The sequence below is a fragment of the Polypterus senegalus genome, unplaced genomic scaffold (genome assembly GCF_016835505.1).
Source record: "Polypterus senegalus isolate Bchr_013 unplaced genomic scaffold, ASM1683550v1 scaffold_1378, whole genome shotgun sequence".
Classification (NCBI taxonomy): Eukaryota; Metazoa; Chordata; class Cladistia; order Polypteriformes; family Polypteridae; genus Polypterus; species Polypterus senegalus.
In genome coordinates, this window is record NW_024385700.1 from 27,675 (window position 1) to 49,572 (window position 21,898).

Genomic DNA, 21,898 nt, shown 5'->3' on the forward strand with positions numbered 1-21,898 from the left:
AAGTAAACAAAATAGATGTCTGTTGGTTTTAGTGTTCATGCCTCAATCCCTCTTTTACTGAAGTCTTTCTATGACTGGACTTTAGCTTGCAAGCGTCAGGCCTCCTGAGTAGTACAAAGGCATAAGCCCTCTGCTCAGCTTAAGGTACAAGAGGGCCTGACCAGTGGACATCTGACGACAGGAGGGCTTCATTGATGTTACCCTAACAATGTCAAGGGTTAATGTGGTCACTTTGAGGATACAGTTGACTGAAACTGTTTTGTTCTATGTGGCTGGGGATTTTACCAGATAAACAGTTTTGCAGCCCCAGATAAGTAATATAGTGATTTCATGTATTGTTTTATTATTACATCATAACTGTGTTTTATGAATTTTATCATGTTGAGCTGTAACACTATTTGTTTATTCTAGCACTGTCATACACAGTGCCACTGTGAGCTGTTGGCAAGATCTGATAAACTGTCAAGTGCGCAGCAATCCTTTGGTAAAAAGATAAATATCGAGACTGCTGCTTTAATCTTCATTTTGGCAGGTCAAGTCAGAAAAGAACCGGATTGCTTGGTGACTCTTGAATGAAAAATTGATCGTCTAATTACAGGCAAGATAGTAATGAATTAAAGAAACTCGTCATTACCACTTAGTTAGGATATTTACCAGTTGAAGGTTAATAAAATCTATACACATTCATCCGTTTGGTAAACTGCTTAATCCAGATTCAGATTGTGGCGCATGGAGCAGCATTACTGAATAACATAGGAACCAACCATGGACAGGGTGCCAGTCGTTTACACACACAGCTGCATGTAAAAGCCTACTGCAAACATGAATTGGATATTTATTATACAGTATGTGGGATGCAAAAGTTTGGGCAACCTTGTTAATAGTCATTATTTTCCTGTGTAAATCGTTGGTTGTTACGATAAAAAATGTCAGTTAAATATATCATATAGGAGACGCACACAGTGATATTTGAGAAGTGAAATGAAGTTTATTGGATTTACAGAAAGTGTGCAATAATTGTTCATACAAAATCAGGCAGGTGCATAAATTTGGGCACTGTTGTCATTTTATTGATTCCAAAACTTTTAGAATTAATTATTGGAACTCAAATTGGCTTAGTAAGCTCAGTGACCCCTGGCCTACATACACAGGTGAATCCTATAATGAGAAAGAGTATTTAAGGGGGTCAATTGTAAGTTTCCCTTTTCCTTTAATTTTCTCTGAAGAGTAGCAACATGGGGGTCACAAAACAACTCTCAAATGACCTGAAGACAAAGATTGTTCACCATCATGGTTTAGGGGAAGGATACAGAAAGCTGTCCCAGAGATTTCAGCTGTCTGTTTCCACTGTTAGGAACATATTGAGGAAATGGAAGACCACAGGCTCAGTTCAAGTTAAGGCTCGAAGTGGCAGACCAAGAAAGATTTCAGATAGACAGAAGCGACGAATGGTGAGAACAGTCAGAGTCAACCCACAGACCAGCACCAAAGACCTACAACATCATCTTGCAGCAGATGGAGTCACTGTGCATCGCTCAACCATTCAGCGCACTTTACACAAGGAGATGCTGTATGCGAGAGTGATGCAGAGGAAGCCTTTTCTCTGCCCACAGCACAAACAGAGCCGCTTGAGGTCTGCTCAAGCACATTTGGACAAGCCAGCTTCATTTTGGAATAAGGTGCTGTGGACTGATGAAACTAAAATTGAGTTATTTGGGCATAACAAGGGCGTTATGTATGGAGGAAAAAGAACACAGCATTCCAAGAAAAACACCTGCTACCTACAGTCAAATATGGTGGTGGTTCCATCATGCTGTGGCCAGTGCAGGGACTGGGAATCTTGTCAAAGTTGAGGGACGCATGGATTCCACTCAGTATCAGCAGATTCTGGAGACCAATGTCCAGGAATCAGTGACAAAGCTGAAGCTGTGCCGGGGCTGGATCTTTCAACAAGACAACGACCCGAAACACTGCTCAAAATCCACTAAGGCATTCATGCAGAGGAACAAGTACAACGTTCTGGAATGGCCATCTCAGTCCCCAGACCTGAATATAATTGAAAATCTGTGGTGTGAGTTAAAGAGAGCTGTCCATGCTCAGAAGCCATCAAACCTGAATGAACTAGAGATGTTTTGTAAAGAGGAATGGTCCAAAATACCTTCAACCACAATCCAGACTCTCATTGGAACCTACAGGAAGCGTTTAGAGGCTGTAATTTCTGCAAAAGGCGGATCTACTAAATATTGATTTCATTTCTTTTTTGTGGTGCCCAAATTTATGCACCTGCCTGATTTTGTTTGAACAATTATTGCACACTTTCTGTAAATCCAATAAACTTCATTCCACTTCTCAAATATCAATGTGTGCGTCTCCTATATGATATATTTAACTGACATTTTTTATCGTAACAACCAACGATTTACACAGGAAAATAATGACCATTAACAAGGTTGCCCAAACTTTTGTATCCCACTGTATACTAGGGAGCTTCGCCCCCTGCTTGCTTCGCTCGACAATCCCCCTGCCTGCGCTACGCACCAGCAACTTCACGTCTCTGCCGCTCGCATATGTGGATTTCACTTTCACCAAACAATAAAACTTTTAATTCTCACGGATAGGTCTCTTCATTGGGAAGAAACACTACTTTTCCATGATGGCAACACAAATTGGACGATCTACAAGTCTCCGACTTAACGTTTAAAGCCAAACAATATCTACATACTTCTGTCATATCACCTAGGTCCATATATTCGATCTCTTTTCACTTTTACCTTTTCATCAATATCGGATTGAATTTTGATTCTGTGTTTGGAATTACATCATGACAACGTAACATACAACTGCCCACGAGTGAATATCGTTTCTTTCTCTGTACAAGAAATGTGTCCGACAATAACATTCACACAATTGTGAAATGATTGAACCGTGTGCGTGGTTATGTGGGCAGGACTTTGCAATTTCCCCTTGAGATTAATAAAGTATCTATCTATCTTTGTATAAAGTCTTGTCTCACGGGGCTTGAAATTTTCTCTCGAGGGATTTCACTTTCACCAAACAACAAATCGTTTAATTCTTACGGATATGCCTCTTCATTGGGAAGAAACATTACTTTTCCCCGATGGCAACACACATTAGACAATCTACAAGTCTCTGACTTAAAGTTTAAATCCGAACAATATATTCAATCTAATTTTCGCTGTTCCATTATTTCACAGAGTAATAATTTCCGTTTGTTTGCGCTAATGCAATCTTTACTATCATTTTTTGACTTTCATGATCTCTAACCTGCTCTGCATGTATATCATTCCAACGTTTTTGAATTCTTTACGACGTTCTACTTTGTCATCTACTCTGTCTTTTATTTCCGGCCCCAGGCGTGGTTAAATCTCTTGGCACAAAGTCTCGTCTTGCGGGACGTGAAAGTGTCTCTCTGAGAAAGTCATGTCTCACATCTCTTCCCAAGATTTTCTTTATTATAATAGAGAGATACATATGTAATAATTAAAGCTCAATGTGTGTGCGTATGTTTGTTCTTTATACAATTCCACATCCTTGTCCAATCTTAACAAGTTAATTTTGCACATATGTCCCATTTTGTCAGGAACAGACCATAGACTGCTTTGGAACCCAAAATTGTGACCCTGGGAACGCCTGGGAGGTGGGGTTCCTTTTCACTACAGTGAATTTTAAGGATAGTTCCTTGTCCCAGATTCTAAGCCCTGAAATATATTAAATTAAGTGACTTTCGTTTTAAGAAACACTATTTGTTGAAGTTAGATTGTCCTGCCTTAAAATTACTAACCCAGACAATGGCGGGTGCTAGTCTTATTTATTTGCCTACCTACTGAATATTTGAGAAGACCCACTAACTCATTATAGGACAAATCCTGTTACTATATAGCGAATACCGAAATAACAAAATTTTCAGAATAATTAATAATTTGTTAGCCCAGACAGACGTTCATACAACATCATGTTTACATTATGTTAAAATTAAATCCATTAAATTTCAATATAACAAATGTTTTTTCAACCAAAAATGGCCACCAAAGTTGATAATGTGATGCAAAAAATACTTAATGGCATGCCTACACTTTAGCTGAATCTTGGGAACTCTGCAACAGGCTGTCTCTTTCTTATTAGACAAAAAGAAAGTGGCAATCTGTTGTGAAAGTTCTGGTCTCAAGCAGTCTCGGCAAGAGAGTAGGTGTGACATCATATTAATAGCTGAATTCCGAGTCAGTGCTCCACTGAACGTCCGTGTAGCTAGTTGTTTTGTGTGCGGGTACTGTACTGTTTGAGTTTCAAAATGCTTCTCACGGTTTTCTTTGCAATGAACAAAAAAAGGTGAGAAATGGCATCAGTTTACACTGAAAGAAAAAAAAAGTTACAGCTAATGTCGCATTTTCATTCTATTTTCATACCTATATTTCTACTTAAAAAAAAAGTTATATCTAATGTCTCATTTTCAAATAAAATATTTTTTGCAGTTTAAGAAGAGCTGCTTTTTTATACAGGTATTGTCAAGCTTGGGTCACAGAGATGCACAAGTCCAGGTTTCCAAAGCAAATCCAGGTACTTTATAGAGATATAAAGAAAGCAGGTACACAGTCTCAAGACTTCATTCAAAATTGAAGCTGTTACTTCAGTACTCAAGCACACAAGATAATAGCCACGAAATTGACGTAACCATCCTGCTTTAGCTCCTATCTTCAGAAACACCACTGTGGTAGGTAGACCAGGAGAGTTTGAGGGAAGAGCAGGCCAAAGCTCGGTGTTAAATGTTCTAGTCATCGTGCAACAAGCACATTACACAGTAAGCCTGATCTAGCAGAGGACCAATTGCTTTAGTTTACTGTTTACCAGACACAGCAAAACAGCTATGTAGCTGTGCTTGCGCTGCCACCATTAGAGATGGCAAATCACCAGTAACCAAAGTCAAAATAATATATGTATTTTCCCCATATTCGTTATAATATTTTTATGGTCCCATGAATTTCGGAGGATTCCACCTAAATATAATTATTCATATAGTATTCTATGCTAAAATTTATAGTTTTTATAATTCTAATTTACTTTATCTTTAGGTCTTAAACCCCCCACTATATTTCAGAATTTGCTTATGACAGGAAACAGTGCACATAGCAGTCAATGTGTTAAATGTACTAGGTACATGTCTTTATATTAAACAACAAATAAAATTATCCCTCCCAGATTTAAAAACACCTTTGGTGTTTGCCCAGATCACTTGCCTTCCATTTAGCTTACTTTTATTAGATAGAGTGTGCTGTAATAAAGCGGCAGGGCAGCTCCCTGGGTATTGCACGGTTTCATATTTAGCAGGCTGCTAGGCAGTCTAGCCAGACCTTCAACTTATCTCAGCAAGGCCCAATGTACACAGCATACTTTTTATAATGTGATACAATATTTAACTTTGAACCTTTAAGTTTGGATTACATTTATATTGCACTTACCAACCAATCAAAAGACCTAACCATCCAATAGTTCCCATATTCTGGCTAAATGCGATAAGCTGCCAATGCTGTGTTTTTTTTTTTTTGTTTTTAATGAGTGGGTAGCTTATTGGTTTGTCCACCTGATCAATACTTTTAATTTAAACTTTAAAATTTGATTCCTAGGAGTGGTGCCTTCTGTGAGGAGGTGGCATGTTCTCCCCTGCAATGGACTGACATCTTTCTGAAGGTACCTGTGCTATGCTCCATCTCCTTGGGGAGCTTATAATGGATCTAACAAATTCTGAAAAACACAGTGGATCAAACTCACTGTGTTTACATGCATACACATAATCAGGTTAAGGAGAATAATCCAGTTAAGGCAGTAACCCGATTTCTTCATAACCCACGTCTAACATGTGTAAGTAATCTACTTTGGGAAAATATTTCAATGTCATTAAACTGAGCAAAAAAGAGCTAAACATCATCATCAGCCACATGAATTTGAAAAAAAGCATGACAACTGTGATAATTATGTGTTTTATAAATATGTTTAGTCAAATTGACACTTTATTTATAGGTTTCTGTTACCAGATCGCATACGGCAAACTTTTATCGGCTTGGCTATGCGATTGAGGCCTGCAAAGGACCTGGTATGTATGCTTCTTGCCTTACATCCAGTGCTTCTGGAATAATAATAACGGAGGTATTTTTACTTCACTAAATCATGCGTTAGGTTACTTGTTACTGTAAAAAGCAACCGGACTGCGTTGACCATGTTACTTTTAACATGTTACCCTACTGCTCTCGAGACTGTGTTACTGAACCTAGTGCTGTCCATTCAGCTCATCAACATAACTTTAGCTATTTTTGAAATATTGAGACAGATTACTTCACTCTGAAGAGGGAATAATGTCCATCCATCCATTATCCAACCTGCTATATCCCAACTACAGGGTCACAGGGGTCTGCAGGACACAAGGCAGGAAATAAACCCTGGGCAGGGCGCCAGCCCACCACAGGGCACACACACACACACCAAGCACACACTAGGGACAATTTAGGATCGCCAATGCACCTAACCTGCATGTCCTTGGACTGTGGGAGGAAACCGGAGCACCCGGAGGAAAGCCATGCAGACACAGGGAGGGAATAATGTGATCACCCAAACACATTTGCCTCTGAAAATGTATTTTGTGGATGCTTCTCTTCATGGCTGCTGAAAAGGGTGTGCAAAGCAAATACAGGTGCTGGCTGACAGAACACAATGGACATGCACGGACTACAAAGTCCTTAACAGTAACGCTGCTCTGGGTTTTCATGGCCACAGAATCAGATTATACAAGGAGCAACCTACCACTGATAATCAGGTTTCTCAGAGGCCAATAACCTGCTTTTTCTAATTAGAATAAGGGTTTACACAGCATTTTAGAAATCAGGTTTATTTGAATAACTGGGATATTGAAGTGCATGTAAATGCTTTAACTGTTTAGCACCTTTGCCTCCCATATACTGGAGACCAGTACGCAGTCACTTTCCATTTGGAGTCTGCACCTTTTCTCTGTGCCTCTGTCAGGTTAATGTGGCTTTACTCTCACATCCCAAAGGCTATTTTTTGACATCAATCAGGGGCTCTACATTGGTCTGGCATGAGCGGGTCAATGACTTGTTCGTTTCCACATTGCATCCAGCGCTGCCAGGGTAGATTTGGGCTTAACACAACCATATACTCGACAAGATGGTCAGAAAATGGAGGAGTGGATGTTCTGAAAATTTAGATTAAATTCTAGCCAGAGGCTAACATAATTTAATTTGTGTATATTTTTTGTCTGACATATCAAACGCACTCAAACTGTTTTGTATTCAATAGAGCTGGTGCCAGTTGTCTAGTAGCAGCAGGAGGTGTTGGCTGCAATGATGAACAGTAGGTAAATGCACATGCCTTTCATGACTGGTGTTGAATTAAAAACTTCTTTCATTTATTATGATTTTTCTTTTATTTCTTTCCAACCATTATTCCAAGGGCCTACTAGCAGACTGCTTCAGCTTGAAGTGAACTGAGAAAAGCTTGGGGCTGGTGAAGCAAAAAACAAAAAAAAAAAAAAAAAAAAAACACATCCTGCTAAAAAATAGGCAAAAGAGATACAAAGTTTACACCAAAAATAAAACGACCACTTACAGAAACATATACATGGGTTTATCATTAAAAAGTATCTGCTGGTTGAAAGTCAATAATTCTGTTGACTATTTATAGAGAACAACAAATAAATTGAAAGTGAATATTGTAACCATTTCATTCCAAAGGAGGCTTTTCTGACAAATACATTTGCTTTCTCCCTCCAAAGCCAGTATGTGGACAGTCAACGTCAGAGCATATGGCTGGCTGGCTGGCTATGCAAAACAAAAAAGGGGTTGGATATGCTTAATATACCGTAACACAGTTTCATTTAAAATCGCTGACAATGGTCCCTGCCAATCAGAACAGGCAGGCACCTCCAACCCGAAACTTTGTAAAAAATGATGGTAAGGTAGACTGATTGATGAAATCGGCTCCTCAAACTCTGTATTGTGAAATTCTGTATCCACCTCGAGGCATACTTCAGTTCTGCAGAAATAGCACAGTATTTGAAAGGTAAAAACCATTTGGATTTCATCATAAGAAAAATAGGACGACAGAAAAAAGTGGAGACTCAAGAGTAAAAACTGCTGCAGTGTGAAAAGCGTAAAAGATTAACAAGCACGTCTGCACTTTTGGCTTGGCAGGTCATCATGGTTTTGTTTTGTTTACCTGCTTTTTACTCTTAAGTGTGTAGGAGTTGCCAGTACCAAGGGATGCAAGGCAGAAATCGGTCCTGGGTAGGATAACACACTTAATCCAACTCAAGGTCAGGAAAACAGCACTGTGCACAAGGCTGCAACTCACACTGGACTGGGTGTGAGTCCAATGTAGGGTCCACTTACTCACACACACATACACAGAGACCAGTTAACCTAACAAACATGTCTTTGGAGTGTGGGAGGAAAACCCATGCAGAAAGACAGAGAAGGTGCAAACTCCACATGGACAATGACCAGGCATGGGATCTGAACAGAGATCCATGAAGCAGCAGACGCTGTAACTCACAGAAACACCTGTTACCCAAAGAATGTGTTTGCTTTATGAACAATAGACATCCATGTTAATTAAAAATGGTGTGTGTATGTCCATCTTTAAACTTATATCCTGGGACATGCCACTCTCAACAGCATGGAGAACAGGGAACTAACTAACTGCATGGGCACGAGTCTCTCTCATGGACACACTAATACTTTCCCAAAGAGGGCAAATTTAAAAAGTTACCAATTACCTTAACCAATACATCTTTAGGATATCTGACAAATATCAGAGCAACCACAGTAGGGACGTGGACTCTTGTCATCCACAAGTGAGTATATAATACTGTATACAGCAGATTATACTGTAGAGAGTCAACTGGTGGAAGAAACAAAAAAGTTGTAGTAAATGAAAACCCACCTCTCAAACTGCATGTGGAAGCACATTTGCCTTGTTGGGAAGATGTATTCAAATAATCTGGGGAAAATGGTAAAGAAAAATAAACAAAAACATTTTAATAGGGGGATAAAAATCATAGGAATTCACAAGTGACTCACCAGGATAGGAACTATGTCAATAACACTTAAAATTGTACCTGATCTATTCAAAGTGAGGTTACTGCTGCCAGTACGTGGTAAAGAAGATGATACAGTTCCCATCACCACATATAATTTGCTTTGTTATGTCTGTGGGCACACTCTCGTGAGTATTTATTATTATAAATGTAACATACCATTGAAAGAGAAAATGAAGATATTTCTTTTAAAGAACTAGGGCATTCTGACCCCTGTTCGCTTCGCTCGCCAACCCCAGGGCCTGCACTACGTGCTAGCCTCTTTGCGGTTCTGCCACGCGCAAACAGGGATGTGGATGTGCAATTTAAACAGATTTTTATTTTCATGTTGTTACATATGCATCAACGTAACATACGACTGCCCGTGACTGAATTTCGTTTCTTTCTCTCTATTAAATAAAACGACTTTTTCGAATGTTTGGCTCTGAGATTTGTTAATTGTCTTTGCAAAAGCTATTCTAACCAGAAACTGTTAACGTTATAATACGAATGGCACATCAAGATCTCCCTTGTTGTCTAATGTTATCTGCGGAAGATGTACTACATTACCTTTCTTAGAAACATCCTTCTTTCTACAGTAATTCGTGCGGAGGAAGACCGGACAGTGTTAACGGTTGTAGATATTCTTCGTTATATTGGCAGCTGTTGTTTTCATCTTCTGCACGATCACCACCAACTGTCTCAGCATAGTCTATTGATACGCATTCAACCAATCTGCCGTGTAACCGTTTGACATTTTTGGCATTAATTCGTTTGACTTCCTTGTTTCTCGGTGCTAGGATTACACATGTACAGTACTCATATTTTCTGTTGATAACCCTTCATGATGAAATTCATCAATAAGATTTGGACATAATATGTCTTATTTAATTGGGAACTTAAAGTGAGGAAAATGTTAAAATGTATAAGAGCTGAGAGCGCAGGAAGTGTGTCTGGCAAAAGCATTCACAAGACTGAGAGGTGGGATTACCGTGGCCTTGTTTGAAAATGTTTGAGAGGAGGGCTTGACTTGAAAAAAATGTCAAGGCAAAAGTCTCGTCTCACGGGAACTGAAAAAAAAAAAAGTAAGTGGTACTAAAAAGAAACTGCTGGAGGAACATTTTGAAACAGGTCAGGGACATTATGGGGTATACAATGAGCATCTTAGAGAGGCAGAGTCTTTCAGAAATAAAGATGGGCAGAGGTTCACCAATCTGCAAAAACTCTGCATCTACACATTGTGGAATAACTGCAGAGTACTGTTCCTCAAAGCAAAATTACAAAGACACAATATCATCAAAAGATTCCAAGGATCTGGGGAAATCTCAGTGCACAACAGACAAGGCCGATGCCCATGATCTTCTGGCCCTCAGGCGGCACTGCATTAAAAACAGGCCCATTTCTGTTGTAGAAATCACTGTATGGACTCGGGAGCACTTCCAGAAATCACTGTCTGTGAACACAGTTCGTCATGCCATCCTCAAATGCAGATTAAAGTTCTATCGTGCAAAGGAGAAGCCATATGTGAACATGATCCAGAAACACCACCGTCTTCTCTGGGCCAAAGTTCATTTAAAATGGCCTGAGGCAAAGTGGAAAACAGTGAAGCGAGCTGACAAATCAAAATTTAAAAAATTCTTTTTGGACGACTCATCCTCCAGACTGGCTTGTTATCAGCACTCCGTTCACAAGCCTGCATCTCTGATGATTTGGGGGTGCCTATGGAATCGGCAGCTTGCACATCTGGAAAGGCACCGCAAATGTTGAGAGGTATATACAGGTTTTACACCAACATACGCTTCCATCCAGATGATGTCCTTTTCAGTGAACGCTTTGTATATTCCAGGAAGACAATGCTAAACCCCATACTGCATCTATTACAACAGCCTGGCCTCGTAGTAGAAGAGTCCAAGTGCTGAACTGGCCTGCCTGCAGTCCAGACCTTACACCAACTGAAAACATTTGACGCACCATAAAAACGAAAAATACGACAAAGACGACCTAGGACTGCTGAGCAGCTAGAATCCTAGATCAGACAAGAACGGGACAACATTCCTCTCCCCAAAGTACACCAACTGGTCTCGGTTCCCAGACGTTTACGGAGTGTTGTTACACAGTGGCAAAAAAGGCCCTGCCCCAACTTTATTTGAGATGTGTTGCTGCCATCAAATTCAAAATGACCTTATTCTTTTCTTAAAATTGTACCTTTTCTCAGTTTAAACACTTGATATGTTTTCTTTGTTCTATTGTGAATAAAATATGAGCTTATGAGATTTGTAAGTCATTGCATTCTGCTCTTATGTACATTTTATACAGCTTCCCAGCTTTTTTGGAATTGGGGTGATATCCTATAATTAGATAAAGCAGAAACATGAAGATGTTGCTACTGCTCTCTGCAAGCTGACTTACAGGCAAATAAGGGTTGGAGGCTACTGGTAATGTCTGTAAGATTTACTATTAACAGAACAACGTGAGAACAACAAAACGTCTGTCTGGGAACTGCCCTCTCTATAATTTTTTTCCCCTTCATATGAATGTATGGGCCAAGCAAAGAGAATGCAAATGGCCGCCCTGCTCCATCATCTCAGTAGTCCAAAGCTTTGATAATGAGAGCAATGAAACAACCAAGAAAAACAAATGATACACCAGAAAGAGCATAAGTGTGTCACTTTCAAAATGCTCAAAGAATAAGGGAGTTCCGTCAGTTGCAAAAGGTCAGCCAGGTGGCAGAACAAGTTATTACAGCACTGGCACAAGAAGCTACTCACTGAAAATTCAAAAAATAAATTAAAAAAAAAAAAAAAAGTTAGATTTTGCTAATGATATGTGACTGGTATGTACTTAACACAACAAGATACAGGGGACAGAAAGATATGGAAGGTGATCCTCTGTGGTGACCCTCAATGGGAGCAACCAAAAGGACAAGAAGAAGATGTGATTGGTGTGTACTACTTTTAAGTCTTTTAACATAAGCTCACAATAACATGCCCAACAGACTTTTTAAAGAGTAAATTAATGCCACGTAAAAGCCTTTTTTTCATATCAATATCAACAACACCACACCACAAATATTACTCAAATTTCTATTTTTCTGTTTCTCTGCTTCACTAATCATTCAACACAAACATGAAAGTGAAGTTTCAGATTCAAACTGCGGACATTTTGAATTCAGATGAAAACTGTACATGTACACAAACTGAATGCGTCTCATATGTTACGGGTGAGTATGTATTATACCACTTGAACTCCTGGTTCCTTCTTTTAAATTTAGGAGTGTCGTGTTGTTCATAAATAAGTTGACATGCAAACTTGGTTATACATGTTGTAATACTCGGTACTGCACTGCACTGCTCTCGATTCCACTGTACAGTGATCTCATAGCTAATCTGCTCTCGTGCAACCATCAGTCCATCATTACTTTTACTTTTGTATTTTATCTTTCTGCTTTCAACTGGATTTTTGTGTGCATCAAAGAGCATTTTGTGATACAGTTATATATGGAAGCAAAGGTCTGTGATACGGTTTGCATATTTGTAGTTGGAGATCCACAAAGGGAGAGAATGAATCACGTATCATAAAGTAGTTTTTATTCCTGAGCTTTCAGCTCCTGCCAGGAGCCGTCATCAGAGGATAAGGGCTTAGATATACAAGAATCAAAGGTAGTATATAGCAAAATTAGAAAGGTGGTGTTTGGGGGGGTAATGAGGTGGTGGTTGGGCATATATATATATATATATATATATATATATATATATATATATATATATATATATATATATACACACACAGAATATGAACAAATAACTAAATGAATTACAGTGCATTAAAAATGTCCGTTTTAGGGCTCCATAAGGCACTACAGTGGGCAGTAAAGTTGGCTCAGAGCATTAATGGTATGCAGCTCCCCTCTTTCCAGGACATATGTAACATGTGTTGCCTTAAAAAAAAAACCAAAATTTGATTAAAGGCGTCAGCCACTTTGCACAGGCGCTTTTCTCCCACCACCACTCTGGGACATAAGGATTCACACTGGTGCATTCAAGGACAGTTTTATCTGGAGATCACAAGGTGACTCAGCAGCCACCCATACTGACAAATGCACAAGAGTACGTGATGTGTATGCTTATATCACCGGACGTTGTAGTTGATGCATGGCGTTATATTTATTGCCTGCTGTTTCAATAACACTTGTAAGTATGAAACTCACTTCACCGTGTGCACACATAACAATAAAGTTTTTACCTTTTTCATATTCAAATTGAACAATTACTTCAGAGCGACCACCTAGCCTAACCTGTAGCTCACCAACAACCCCAACGTGGATGTCGGTGGAAGCCCTCATGGACAAAGAGCAGGCTTGTAAATCCAACAGAGACAGTCAAGGGGTCACGAACTGAACGCAGACTCCTGTAGCTGTAAGGCACTGTGCCGCTGACCTTTCAGTTTATTATATCAAACAATGTTAACAACGTGCACGCACACAAGGCACTTAAAAAAATAAACTAGAATGCAATAAAGCTTCCAGCTTCTTATTGCGAGTACAATTAAAACACTAGTGTAAGGAAAACCAGGATGGCATTGACAAGACATTTGAGGGCTCTTGGAATAGAACAACAACACATTGCAGAAACAGATGCATCAAGTAAAGTGTCTTTGGAAGAGTTAAAGCTAAAAAGAACAGAAAGAAAAAACAGGGTTGCCCTGCCTCAAGGGACCATAAAGATAAACCTAGGAAGAGGATGTGGGCCAGAAAATGTCACAGAAGAAATAAGGTTTAGAAAATATAAAAGTAATCTACTACACATTGTCCTAAAGTGATATCCCAGCACATACATTCTACACAGTTGTACTCTAAAGCAAGGGTCCAATGTGTGGGGGAAATGGCATATTGAACTGATGACAGGTATCTCCCTCCACATATTTTTTATGAACTCAAAGTGCACATAACTAGCGATGGCACCTTAGATCAGAATGACAACTGTGCCAGTGGGGTATTAGTTTGAGAATGCGATTGATTATCTGGAATGCACAGGTGTCTGCATTGTCTCAATGTGCCCCAAGGGAGATGCAAAACTCTCTAGTAAAAGAGACACACCAACAGTCCTGGGTTTCTGGGACAAATCCGAGGCCAGAAGTAATCAGAAATGGTGAGCATTCGACAGCACCGGTCAATGAATACGAGTCCCACTGGCCCAAATATGGATGTGCTCTCGGCAGTCCATGGAGGGCATAACATTTCTGTAGATGGTACAAAGTACTAACGTTTGAAATGCTGACTGGTCCAACTGTGGTTGGGTTTGTTTGGGCTTCCCACATACTTTCCAACAGGGTGGGAGGGTTCATATTTTAGGTTAACCGCCTAACCCAACAAGCATCCACAGTTCATTCCCTCCTAAAAACCACCGTCTTGACTGTATTTGTGGTACACTTCAGCAGCAGTGCAAACCTCCCCGTGTCTGCATGATCAAGCCGTGTTAGGTTATTGCCATTCTACGACACATCCCATGTGGTGTCTAGTAGCATTTGTGAGTGTAATGGATATGCAAACTTAATTATTTGCATACCTGGTCATGCTGATCTCCCATTCTGGTTTCCAGGCAAACAAAGCCTCTGTCTCTGTTGTAATGCATTCCCGCCTTGTCCCCATTGTTGCCAACCCCTGCAGCCCTGAAAAGGACTAAATGGAAAGATAAACTTTGGGCATATAAAAAAGCGTCTGAAAGCACACAGTAGGTGCGATCTAAAATTATGCTTTTCCATACAATTAAACTTTGTGACATTAAACACAATTCTTTTTCAACTTAAATACAAACATCAATTCAAGTAGCTGACTTGTATGTGTACATAGAAAACCATCCACCTTATTCACATTCTTATCCCATTCAGGAAGCTTGAATGAATCCTGACAGTAAATGGTACAAAGACAGGAAAAACTTCACAATAGGAGTATGTATATTTTATATTAAATTATATATGCCCAGCATTATGTTGACTCACTAAGGTGTAATATAGAAATAAATTTAAAAAATATTTAGTGCCCTTTGTGCTATGGAAGTAGAATCCCAACATGTCTGTCTACGCATATGTAGGTTCCTTCTGGAAGTGCTTTACATAAAATACTACTGCAAACAATAACTCCAGAGAACAGTAACAGAATTATCAGGCAACTTTAAAATCATTATATCTACAGTATACGTTATGCTCCTAAAATTATTCTTTCCACTTTACTCAGTAACACAAAATGAAGTATTTTCTTTGTTGTGTGGTTTGTGCGACAACGCGCTATAACCATTGCTTGCTCCCAACCTCTCTCTCATCCCGAAGAGAAAGTTTTTAAACTAGCGTATAAAACTCATGCACTCCAAAATAATGACTGCTATGTAGGCCACGGTTAAAATAAATCATTTTACTCTGCATATGGGAGTTAAGTGTTTGAGTGGCACAGTGGTTATAGTCACTGCTTAACAGATCCAACAAGCAAGGTTCCAGTCCTAAGCCTGCCTCTGCCAATGTGGAGTTTGTGCGCTCTCCTCTGTCTGCATGGGTTTTCCCTTCAACAACCCCAAAGAGATGCAGCAAAGGTTAACTAGCAGCTCTAAACTGCCCCATGGGTGTGCGTATTAGTGAGCACTGCAACGGACTGGAACCCGTCTAAGGATGTCAAAGCTGCCAGGATAGACTCCACACCCCAAGCAGGTTTGAGAATGTTATACTATATGTGAATGCTACGCAACTCAGAGGCACAGTAATTAGCGCTGCCACCTCAAGGATCCAGCATTAGTTCAAACCTTTTGCCAGGTTATTGCGCGTTCTCCCTGTGCACCATGCTACCTTCACTTCAGAACGAGTCATCCACTTGAAGTTAAGTACGTATGTTTAGACCTGGGCAGTACTTCAATGGGAAACTATTTAGGAAAAGCTTAGGTTGCTGCTTGTAGAGGTGCTGGTGAAGCCATCATGAGGCTCTTACCCAGTGGTCGGAGTGTGGATCCCAATGCTCCAGTGCAGTCAGAATGCCTCTCACCTTACACTCCTAGTCGTAACCTTAGATCTTCAAATGAGTGATAATCCCAAGAGCTAAACTTAAAAGAAGTGGTGAGGCGGCCTTCTGCTGTTATGCACCTAAAATCTGGAATGGCTGACCAATAGGAATTTGCCAGGCTAATACGGTGGATCACTTTAAAAAAAAAAAAAAAACTGCTAAAAACACATTACTTTAACATGGCTTTCTCATAGCTTCATTTTAGCGTAATCCTGATGTTCTGTATATTCAATTAATTATCATTATCATTCATGGTGGCTCAGAAATCCGTACTAACCCCTACTTTCTCTGCTGTTCTTTTTCCCGTTTATCTGTGGTGGTGATCTGCACCAATACCATCTGATCAAAGCACCCTGATGTCCTTATATTGATGGATTAAAGGCCAGAGGTCCACATGACCATCATCATCAAGTACTTCCATGAGAACCCTGAATACAAGGAGGACCGATTGTGGTCATTTATGTTGGGTAGAATACCTAGAGGGGGCTGGGTGGTCTCGTGGCCTCTGAACCCCTGCAGATTTTGTTTTGTCTGTCCTCCCTGACCATCAGACATTACTTTTATTCTATGTTAATTAATATTGCTAAACTTTATGTTCTTATTTGTCTTCTTTTCTCTTTCTTCATCATGTAAAGCACTTTGAGCTACATCATTTGTATGAAAATGTGTTCTATAAATAAATGTTGTTGTTGTTGCAGTGACGGAGACACTCTGCTGTAAACAGGGTGTGGTCCTTCAGGTATGATATAAAACCCGAGGTCCTGGCTCTCTGTAGTCACAAATGATTCCTGGGCAAGTTTCAAAAGGAGTAGGGTGTACCCTGATGTCCTGGCTAAACTGCCCCCCCTCTTTATCCACTGTCTCTGCTTCACTCTCTCTCTCTCTCACCCCTTCACCACCTAACAGCTAATGTGTGGTGAGAATACTGGCACAAAAATGCCTGCTGCCATCTAGGTGGATGCTACATGTTGGTGATTGTTGAGGTGACACCCTAATATGTAAAGCGCATTGAGAAGGATAGAAAAGAGCTACATAAATGTAATTAATATGTATTATTACTTTTCCTCTGCTTTACTCTGGCCTTTCTCCTTTATAACCCTAAGGATGTATATGTTGTTACTCGTTGATTCTGGGCTAGCACCCTGTGCTACCCTGATAGACTTCCATAATGGGTGTCCCTGAACTGGATTACTTTAAAGTCATTTTAATAATCTAATTTTATTATTACGTGGAGAACATCATGAGTTTTATGAATGTTGAAGAGCTACATATTTATATGCTGAATTAGAACACCATTTTACCCCAAAAGGTTTTGACTCAATCATCTGCCTCATGAATATTAAATGTTAAATCTTTAAACATTACCCAAGAATAATTCATAGGATTTATGACATTACAAAAAATAATTTGCTAATAAAGTTTTTCTTAACTACAGAATACTTTCTAAATTAATCAAATAAAATTAGCAAAATACAGTCTTTTATTCCCCAGCTTAAAATAGTTATCATGCAGACCATACGTGCAACAAAACAATAAGGGTGATTTAAAAAAAAAAATCTGCACTGAGCATTTATGTTAATTTCGGTACAGCAAGTCTCTCATCCTCTTATCCACTGCAGTAACACCAACTCAAATGTCGACATACATATTGCACCGTGAACCGCCAGGCCCTCCAACACATACCTCTAGGCTAGGATATTGAGAAAACGTCACACAGGATGGCAACACTAACCACTGCGCCATCATACAGATCAAGCCAACCTACTTTAATGATACAACCGCAGCAGAGATTACGGCAGTGATTATGTTTCGCTCACTGTACTCCTGGGAGAATTTTAACTCACACACATCAGACACCATTTCCAGATCGTAATAAGCACACAGACAGGCAGTTTAGAAATCGCTCCACAGCCGATACGAGGCATCCGTTTTCCTGACGTTGAAGTTCACAGCAACTCTTCCATGTTATTGCACACCTGGCTGAAGCGGAACAATGATTTATTAACGGCACTTAACCGGTGCACCGACTTTTACATACGACAGTCACAAGCAGAACCTGAATTGCTGTTCGCAAATAATAAGCCATATTTACCAAAAAACGCAACACGAACTTTTGTCTGCAAACAAATCCTCCGCCTCCTCTTTACGCAGCTTTCTACGCTTACAACAAATACACTCGGCCGACAAAAAAGAGACGTCTTTAAAGGCGCCAGGATCCCTAAAGTCGCCACAACAGTGAGAAGCAGCAGGCAGCTCTGTCAGATCTCGGCCGCCGTCCCGTAGTGGCTCAACCGCCGGAGTGCGATTCACACTTATTGTTAGTCTGAAGTGTGTGACGACCACCCCGGTTCCGACCGACTGCCTTCTTTGAGTATATTTAAGTGAGACAACTGGTGTGCGAGTGCGCTAGGGCTCAGGATATTGTTGTGTTAAACAGCTGTATAAATGCAATTTAACTGTCGGGTCGGCGGCCCTCTTTCCCGATGTCGCCATTTTAACCAGTACAATTGTCGAGTTTAATTAGAAAATATAAATAAAAGATTACTCACGGTAGAGAATAACTTTTCAATAAGATACTAACGTGCGATATATGGTAAAGTATTGTAAACAAAATAGAGCATAAAAGAGCACGCTTACCTTGAAACAGCTGTAGATTTAAAAAAATCATAGATGATGGAGAACAATTAGGTTTAAATAAAATATCGTAATCCATAGATCCGGACTGTAATCAGTGTCACTCGAAAAAGAGAGCCGTGAAAACCCTCCTATCCCCACCCCCCCATCTCCACACGCTCAAACCTGGGTCTGATGTATTACCCTCCTCCCACAACTACTTCACCACCACTACCACCCCCCGGCCTCTAAAAAAATAAATAAATAAATAATAAACAGTACTGTCCTTCCTGAATATATACAGGGAGGGCAATAGGCTCGGAAAGCGAGACCCTTATCCCGTTTATTTCGAACGTGTTTAGGGGGAGTGAATCTGAGCTGGAAGAGAAGGGAAAAGAAAATACGCCGAACCCATGAGCACGTGACTATGCACGTCACTGCTCTCCCGCAGAGCGGCTCGCTGACCGGCTCGTCTATAGCTTTGGCCAGATGAAGCTCTAGAAAAGTCCCCGTCGCCTGAATACTGCGCCTGGCACCGTGTGCCACAAGCATGTGTAAGAGAAGGTCACTGATTACTTCCGCTAGTCACATACATACATACAGTTCGCGGGTCATGCTCACACGCGCCTGTCACGTACGTTATTGCAAAACTTCGTGTTTTTCTTTCCTGTAACGTTTGAAGTGATCGTTATACCTTTTGACAGAAGTGATTCCCGACTCTCAAGCTAACTCGTGGAGAACTATTGAGATTTTGTTTTCCTTACTTATATTTAAAATGTTGTCAATAAAGGAGATTGACCATTTGCTTTTATCTACTGGCATTATACGTTGTTTGTTCTCCCTGCCATTTTATCATAACCCATTTTGCCCAAAATGCACTTAAAAGGGAGTGATTGCTTAGTGAAGTTTAATTTTATAAGCGTCATGCGTGTTTATTAAAATATGTAAATGCTGTTCATTTGTTTTGTTTTTTTCCAACAGTATTGATGCAACAATATATTAACGGGGATAAGATCTAATTAAATATGCAGGGCACATGCACTTAATGATTCTTCTCTAGGTTAGTAAACCTCGTTGCTTAATTAATATTTGTGTAGTTTAATAAAACAGTTCGGAACTTGTAACTCGTGTGTATAACAAATGAAGGGAGCAGGAAAACCGAGGGTCTGTCTTTCCTTTATGGTTTTCTTCATCTGGCAAGGGTGTTGTATGTATTATAAAACTCAGAAGTGTTTAGTCGTTCGTCAGCTGAGTTTCTCGTATTCAGTGCTGTCTATTGAGTTTCCCTCTGTTTCTTTGCTACTTGTGGGAACAATCCACTTAATAGCAATCAAACAAGGGCTTTCCTTCAAGCTGTGGCCACGCCCCCGGGAATTCCCTGTGACGTTTCACAAAGAGGAGGCGATCGCTTGGAGGTAAAATTGATTTATTCTCCTGAGACGGTGCAGCTTTCAGACCTAAATATATACACATAGACACGTGACTTACAGCTGACACTGACTACTTATGGTCTGAATAGTGTGTTGGCGCCAGGAATAAAGGCATTTTAATAACAGTCTGAATGCAAATTGGTATTTTTCTGTAGAAAAATGTATAACCCTAATTTATAATATAATTTATATCCAAACCTATTCATCGATCTGATCAATTAATTGTAGCGCAGATTCATATATATGTCACTGCAGTAAACGCTGTAACAGTTATACATTTCTTACATAAAAATAATCGTTATTATATACATCATTTACTTTCTAAACCTACTTATTTTGATGGATGCGGGGGACCGAAGCTTGTCCCGGCTACACAGAGCGCATGTCAGGAGGACTGCCGAGATATCGTTGGGCACATTCCCGCACACACACACGCACCACCGTGGGACTAATTTAGAGTCGCCAGTGAGCCTCGCCCGCAGGTTTTTGGAATGCGTACGCTCGGAGCATGTACAAACTCCGTATATCCTGGAGCTGTGAAGCAGCAGCTATAACCACTGCGCTGACAAATGTTAAAATTTAAGTTAACCATAGCAAATACAATAATTCAAAATAATGTTGATCATTGGAAACATTATAAGTGATAGCAGTATGCGTTCTTAATCAAGTTAACTTGAATAATCGATCATTTTAGGTATGTATTACGTACAACTTGCCTACTCACTATCTACATGGTGTTTGAACGTTTTCCCTGGGTTCAAATGTTTTTCATTTGCCTACCCCAATTTTATTTCACATCACAAACATTATCATGTCATGCTGACTGGTGACTAGGCCAGACCTGAGTTGGTTCCTGCCTCCCACCCTATATGGCCAAATTTAGCTTCAGTTCACCGTGAACAAAGATATTAACTTGTAAGTTATGTTTGAAGATATTTGTTTTCGAATTTAAACTAGTATGTTGCTCCATCAAGCGGTAGAAGGAGGTTATAACAGGCAGTCGATTATAGTCTATCCACGTACTTCGCCGTGGAGTCATACTAATGAATGAAAAGGAGTATGACATGAGGGCTAATCCATATTAAAGGAAGTTACAGATTAAAGGAAAAATGATATAAAACTCTGAACATGGCTGACATAATAACCAAGTGGATGCCATTTCACACCACCCAAACACCATGTAAAAATGATGTTTGTGAAAACTCAGCATCTGATCACATATACTGGTGACAGAAGCTAGTAATTATAATCAAGGATTTGCAGGGTTTAGTCCATCCATCCATTTTCCAACCCGCTGAATCCAAACACAGGGTCTGCTGGAGCCAATCCTGGGCAGGGTACCAACCCACCGCAGAACACACACCGGCATGTCTTTGGACTGTGGGAGGAAACCCACACAGACACAGGGAGAACATGCAAACTCCATGCAGGGAGGACCCGGGAAGCAAACCCAGGTCTCCTAACTGCGAGGCGGCAGCGCTAACACTGCGCCACCGTGCCGCCCACTGCAGGGTTTAGTGGTCAAGAATAATAATAATAATTCTTTAAATTTATATAGTGCTTTGTAAAGGGGCATATTGTATATCTTTGCATAATACTCACCTTTATGGAAGATTAGTATAAAAATACCTAAAAAGAATCATTTTAAGACATATTTGGTGTATTTCAAAAAACAAAAAAGTAAAACAGCTGAATTTTGGAAAATGCCGTGTG

The 21,898-nt window shown here is 39.9% G+C and overlaps 1 protein-coding gene across 2 annotated transcripts in view; it reads right to left on the bottom strand.

Annotated features, from left to right (window-relative positions):
• zhx3 (zinc fingers and homeoboxes 3) overlaps window positions 1-18,933 on the bottom strand; it is a 43,517-nt gene extending 24,584 nt beyond the window's left edge. The window contains exons 1-2 of one of the 2 annotated variants that reach the window (XM_039743380.1): window positions 18,780-18,933; window positions 8,968-9,024 (exon numbers count right to left, since the gene is read on the bottom strand). The gene's annotated coding sequence lies outside the window, so the exon portion shown is untranslated. Of the gene's footprint in view, window positions 1-8,967; window positions 9,025-18,234; window positions 18,258-18,779 lie in introns of those variants that run through there. The other variant, XM_039743381.1, reaches the window with a different exon arrangement.
• Between the last annotated feature and the right edge of the window lie 2,965 nt (window positions 18,934-21,898).